This window comes from Rutidosis leptorrhynchoides, chromosome 1, assembly GCF_046630445.1.
Source record: "Rutidosis leptorrhynchoides isolate AG116_Rl617_1_P2 chromosome 1, CSIRO_AGI_Rlap_v1, whole genome shotgun sequence".
NCBI classification, from domain to species: Eukaryota; Viridiplantae; Streptophyta; class Magnoliopsida; order Asterales; family Asteraceae; genus Rutidosis; species Rutidosis leptorrhynchoides.
In genome coordinates, this window is record NC_092333.1 from 292773473 (window position 1) to 292780832 (window position 7360).

The window sequence follows — 7360 nt, forward strand, 5'->3', positions numbered from 1 at the left end:
GATCAAACCACCTGTGTGATGATCCGGGAATTTCCGACCAAATTTAAACTTAATCTTTATATAGTCTTGACACGATAAGCAAGGTCTGTAATGTTAATGTTTTCAAAAACTTTGAATTGTGTTAATGTAATCAATTATCCTTCTACTATTCCCGACGATTCACGAACAACTATATAAATAGATGCATATAGATATTATTGAAATAATATATGATTAAACTGTTAGAATTAAATATGTAAAGTAACATGCGATGTAATGGAAACAATATTTATAAATATATAGATATATATATAATTATGTATATAAATATTATTTGTAAATATATAAAGTTATATTAAATCTAATTGTTTAAAAATATATAATATATTTGTTTTAGTAATTAAACTTACTAATTTTAAAACTGTTTTTATATGGAATGTGAACATATTAAAAATAAATGATTTCGAGCTTAATTAGTAAATGTTAGTAACACTCGATTGACGTTTTGTTAATTTTAATATAGATATAGTACTTGTTCATGATGAATTGAAATAAAAGTTGAACTGCAAATTGATTTCGAAGATCTTAGATTTGTTAAATATATTTTTACCCTTTTTAGTTTGAATATTAGTACTCCGTACATATAAATTGGAACAGAAATAAAATATTTTTAGAACCTTTTTGATCAGGTTTCAATCAGGTAATGAGTGAAATAATTAATTTCATTTAATCTAAAAATTTGAGATTTTTAGGAACACTTTATTGCGTTAACTGTTTAGCATTGAACACGATATACCCACCCTCGATCAACTGTCGGCAGAGAATAAGTGTTGTGCACAGTGTATAGTACTCTAATCATTTCACTTTTAGGTTTTATTATATTTTTTTTAATTATTATTATTATTATTTATATTAAATATTATATATAATACATAATATATATATATATATATATATATGTAATATTTGTATATGTATAACGAGAGAGATGGGGAAGAGAGACCGTCACCACCATACTCGTCGCCACCAGACTCGCTGCCACCACCACCGGCCACCATCACCACCGGCAACCGCCACCTTCTCTCTCTCTTTCTTCTCTCCTTCTTAATTCACCATCGTCACCTTCCCACATCTTTGATCACCACTAATCACCATCGCCACCCTACATCAACAACCTATCACCATCTCCACCATGAACAACCAAGCACCACCGTCACCCATCTATCATCTCTGCAGCCGTAAACCACTGCAGCAACTGCTGCTACTTCTGTCTTTTTTATTTTATTTTCGCTGTAAACAGTCCCATAACACCACCACCTTGAAACCGTCGTGAACCACCCAACATCGGTATTCACTGCAGCTGCTGCTCGTTAACTATTTTAGATTCTGATCAGCTAAAAAACCAACCATAAAGCACCACCTTTAACCGCTAATTGCCCCTAATTATTGTTGATTATTGCTGCTACTATTCTGCTGCTGTTCACTGTCGAAACCACCACCACAGACCACCGCTACTGCTGCTAAGCCTTCTGTTTTCTGTTATGCTAAACAACAGTGAAGTTATCACGATGAAGACGATGAATAGTGTTGATGATGATGAGTGATAATCGATGATGATGAAGGTGATATGATACATGATTTGAGAGATGATGAGATGAATGATATGTAAGGACGATGGTGTATGAGATGATGATGATGCCGGAGAGATGATGATGATGATGCCGAAGAGATGATGATGATGATGCCGAAGAGATGATGATGATGATGCCGAGATATGATGATGATGATGATGCCGTGGTGTATGTGTTAATGATGATGATGAAATATGAAAATGATAATGATAATGGTATACCTTTTATCATTATTATTATTATGATTATTATTATTATTTATCATACCTATTATTAATTTTTTTTATTATTTTATGATTATGATTTGAGTATGATGATGACGATAATGAAGATCATGATGATAATGGACGATGGTGATGATGAATGACGATTATGCTCGATGACGTTTAGGAGGGTATAACTCTCAATATCAAATTTTATTATTGTTTAGTGTTATTATTATTATTCCTATTAATTTTATTATTGTTATTATTAAGATTATTATTAATTGTGTTATTATTGGTGTATTAAGTATTATTATTTAGTATTATGATAAGAGTTATTGTAAGGATTATAATTATATGTACATATAAATTATGAATTATGAATACAAATATGAAAATGGGTAAAACTATAATTAAGTCATGATCCAAATTAGATATTATCACTAATATTACTATTAGAAGTATTATTATTAGTAAAATCATTATTAATATCATTATTAGTAAGAGTATTATTATATTAGACATTATATTTATTATTATTACTAATATTGTTATTACTAAAAATATTAAAAATTATCATTTAAGTAAAGTTATCATTATTATTATTATTATTATTACCATTTAGGATTAGTATTAAGTATTATTATCAAAATTATTATTTTCATTACCATTATTAGTAAATTATCCATTTTATTAAAAACTACTGTTATTATCATTATTATGAGATCTATTATAAAAACTATTGTTAATAATATTATCAATAGAATTATTAATAGTATTGTCATTATTATTAATATTAGTATTATCATTAATGCTATCCATTCAAATATTATATTGAATTATTAAAATACTGATTAAACAAACAAATGATATATATATATATATATATATATATATATATATATATATATATATATATATATATATATATATATATATATATATATATATATATATATACTAATTATATATATAACATAACAGAAATTAATATTTTTACTTTATAAAATGAATATAAGTTATTGATATAAAAACGATTTCACTAATAATAATATTTAAATTTGTCTGATTATGAATATACATTTTAATATATATATACAAATGGTATATGTTCGTGAATCTGAGGCCAACCCTGCATTGTTCAATATAGTCCTATGTATTTTTACTACAAAATACATTAGGTGAGTTTCATTTGCCTTTTTACCCTTTATATTTTTGGGCTGAGAATACATGCGCTGCTTTTATAACTGTTTTACGAAATAGACACGAGTAAATGAAACTACATTCTATGGCTGGATTATTAAACCGAATATGCCCCTTTTTAGTCTGGTAATCTAAGAATTAAGGAACAGACACCCTAATTGACGCGAATCCTAAAGATAGATCTATCGGGCCCAACAAGCCCCATCCAAAGTACCGGATGCTTTAGTACTTCGAAATTTATATCATGTCCGAAGGAGGATCCCGGAATGATGGGGATATTCTTATATGCATATTGTGAATGTCGGTTACCAGGTGTTCAATCCATATGAATGATTATTTTGTCTCTATGTATGGGACGTATGTTTACGAGAAATGGAAATATGAAACCTTGTGGTCTATTAAAATTATGAAATGATTATTTATGTTAAACTAATGAACTCACCAACCTTTTGGTTGACACTTTAAAGCATGTTTATTCTCAGGTATGAAAGAAATCTTCCGCTGTGCATTTGCTCATTTTAAGGATATTATTTGGAGTCGTTCATGACATATTTCAAAAGACGTTGCATTCGAGTCATTGAAGTTCATCAAGATTATTACTAAGTCATTTATAGTTTAGATATATTATGAAATGGTATGCATGCCTGTCAACTTACGATGAAATGAAAGTTTGTCTTTTAAAAACGAATGCAATGTTTGTAAAATGTATCATATAGAGGTCAAGTACCTCGTGATGTAATCAACTGTTATGAATCATTTATAATCGATGTGGACTTCATCCGGATGGATTAGAACGGGTCCTTTCATTTGGTATCAGAGCGATGGTCTTAGCGAACCAGGTCTGCAATAGTGTGTCTAACTGATAAGTCGGTAGGATGTATTAGTGAGTCTGGACTTCGACCGTGTTTGCATGTCAAAAGTTTTGCTTATCACTTCGTGTCAAAAAATCACTTGCTTATCATTCTTAATCTAGACACATTTTACTGTATTGACTGCATGAATAGTGTATAGACAAACTTCATATCTTAGCGTATCTGATAATTCATATTTTAGCGTACCTGTTATTGTTACCTTTTCCTGACAGCTTCCGTAGATTCCTCCGTAACTTATGGAATTTTAGTATTATATATGCATATGTAAATTATGTATTGCAGGGTACTAATCTATATCCTATAATCTATTTCCTATCGAAAATCCTTTATCTGATCGTACGAGACAAATCCCTCAACCAGTTCAAATTCCTCAGATTCCGATAGCTATTCCGATAGTTATTCCGACAGCTATTCTGACATAGGTGTTCACCTAAACTCCGAAAACAGCGTCATCGGCATGAATCAACCAATCAGCCAATTATCAATTCATTTGATGGGTTCGTAGTCGACATAATTAATGGAAACGCGCAGAAGGCAATCCCTTCCACCAACTGAATTCACCTCACAATGAACCTGAAGCGTTTACCGGCGAACCCGTTCGAGACACCATTTTCAGTCTCATTTCCAGGGTAACTCGACAAGATTATATTCTATCCACAATTCTGAACCTTATTCATCCGCTCGTTCCGATCGACAATCATCCTGGAGTAATAAGTTAACGAACTTCGCGCTCGAATAATCAATTCAGAGAATGTGGTGCAAAATGTACCAGCTTCAGCAACATCACCGACACCAACAGTACCATCAGTAACAGCACCAGTACCATCAACAATCCATGCCTCAACATCTTATTATGTACCTCGAGTATAATCATCATTCTACGTATCGTTCTACATCGATTATCTTCGTTCCTCATGACGATTAAATAATCTCTAAATGTTTTTGAGATTATGTATTCTAGTTCTAATGGTAAACCAAATGAGTTTAATATCATATTAACTCATTAAATCCATGATTATATCTGAAGAAAATATATATGTATATATATTTTCATAAAGATTGTAATTAAAAATTCTTTTGTACAAACTGTTAATGATGAAAATATTTTAACGGGTAGGTAATACCCGAGGAATATTTAAATTTCACATTAATAAGTTACATTGTACGTTCTTCAAATCTGTTTCAACAGTCATATACTATCCTACTTACATCCACCGATATACGTATCCGTTCACCAAAGAATAACTATTTTCATTCAAATTCAAATTTCATATTAGGATTTTGACATATCAGAATCCAACAAGTGGCATAATGAAGAAAAAAACGGAAACAATAAAAATTGATTAGAAACACACTAATTAACAATATGAAATTTTGTTAAGAATCCATGCTAACAAAATCCTAGCTAACTGCTCCTAGCTAACTGTTAATTCCGTATTACATTTTATTTATCGCAATTTAATTATCGCAATTTATTTTATCACAATTTAATTCTCGCAATTTTATTTATTGTTATTTAATTTCTGTTATTCACTTTAAGCACTTTATTTATCGTTATTTAATTTCTGTTATTTATTTTACGCACTTTAAATATCGGGACACGTATTCAAGGTTTTGACATATCATATCGACGCATCTATATATATTATTTGGAATCACCATAGACACTCTATATGCAGTAATGATCGAGTTCTCTATACAGGGTTGAGGTTGATTCTACAATAATATATATAGTTTGAGTTGTGATTGAGTCTGAGACGTATACGGGTTACGATACGTATTAATTAATTCTAATATTATATATTAAACTGTATATGAATTATTGATTTGCTAACTGTGGACTACCAACATTGGACAATTAAAATGAATTAAAATGTTGACTATAACATATGAAACTAAACAATTCTTCAAGTTTGCCACTTGATTTCATCTTAAACCTCATTTGTATCTTGACGATTACAATCTGCGTTCAAATCTTTCATGATTCTTGAAAACATCTCAATCGAGAGGATGAACCAACCGCACATCATTTACGGAAGGGAAGAGTGATGCACATAACTATGCACCTGAAAACACTCAGAACCTGAGTAAACATTTAACATGTATCTGTGTTAGATCCCTTAGCATTATTATTACCCAAAATAACTTTACAATCCCTTTTCAAGGTAGTAAATTTTGTCACAGCTCCAACAAGTCAACTTCGATTTTTCACTCGGATTAGCTTATTATAACCCTGATATAAAAAGTTGCCTTTCGTCATCAATACCGAAAAACCGTTTATATCTCACTACATTAGCAGTAAATTTATCAACAACATCATTGATCTTTGATTTTATGAAAAGTTATTATATTCATTGAAATCCTATCATCTACACATCTGCATCTGATAACGAGAATTGTCGTACCAAATACTGAGAATCAGCAATCAGTATTTCGAATCTCGTAGCATTTCTACATCAATAGTTATATGTATACATATAACAATTATCTCCTAGAATTACGATCTTGAATTCGGAAATTTTGAAAAGGCACCCAGTTCACGAATCGATACTCTGAAGGTTGAAAAAGCTGAATGAAGCAGCAGAAACTGTAGGCAACTGTAAACGACCTTAGTCATCGGAAGTTTGATGATAAAGTATAATATGTTGGAAAAGCTCAGAAACGTTGGAACTGGAAAATGGATTGAGTTAACCATGGAGGAGACCAAAGACAAATACAAGGACCATACCCTATATTCAAAGAATCCAGATAATTCTAGATCCGTTGAAATCTTTAGAGAATATCTTACTCCGAAGTCATGTTAAAATCTTGCGAAAAATCTTTCTCTATCAACCATCGAACTTAGAGATTCCAAAATATCATCATCAATATCTTCGATATTTCTGAGGATATTTTCATAAATATTCTCGTCCGAAATTATATACCTCCTCGTGCTTCCTGTGTATCATTAAATTGGAAACATTCAATAGAAAATTTAGTACCGAAAAGCAGATTATGAGAAACTAGGAAGAAAACCGTGGACAAATCACAAAGAATAAGTTTGACTTCAAAGAATCCAAATGATTCAATGTCTGCTAAAGTCTTTAGTGAATATCTTGATCTTTACTCTAAACCCTTGCAGAAAATAGTTTCTATCATCCCCTGATCTTAGATATTCTGAGATATTATCGTATCTTTTATTATAAATATCCTTCATATTTTTGGAGATATTTTTATAACTATTCTTATCTGAATTCATTAATCTCTTCATACTATCAGTGTAACATCATATAGAAACTGTTAGTTTCTATATTCTGTAAACTCTCGAGCTTAAAATATGAATATGATTGAAGTAATATTGGGAACTGATGCATGAGTTAGTATAATATAATGAAACTTGATCAACGTGATTATATTATAGTAAGTCATGCTGAGTTTCTAATGAAACGTGATGATTCACAGATCATAACGTCATCACGTGCCATGTTACACG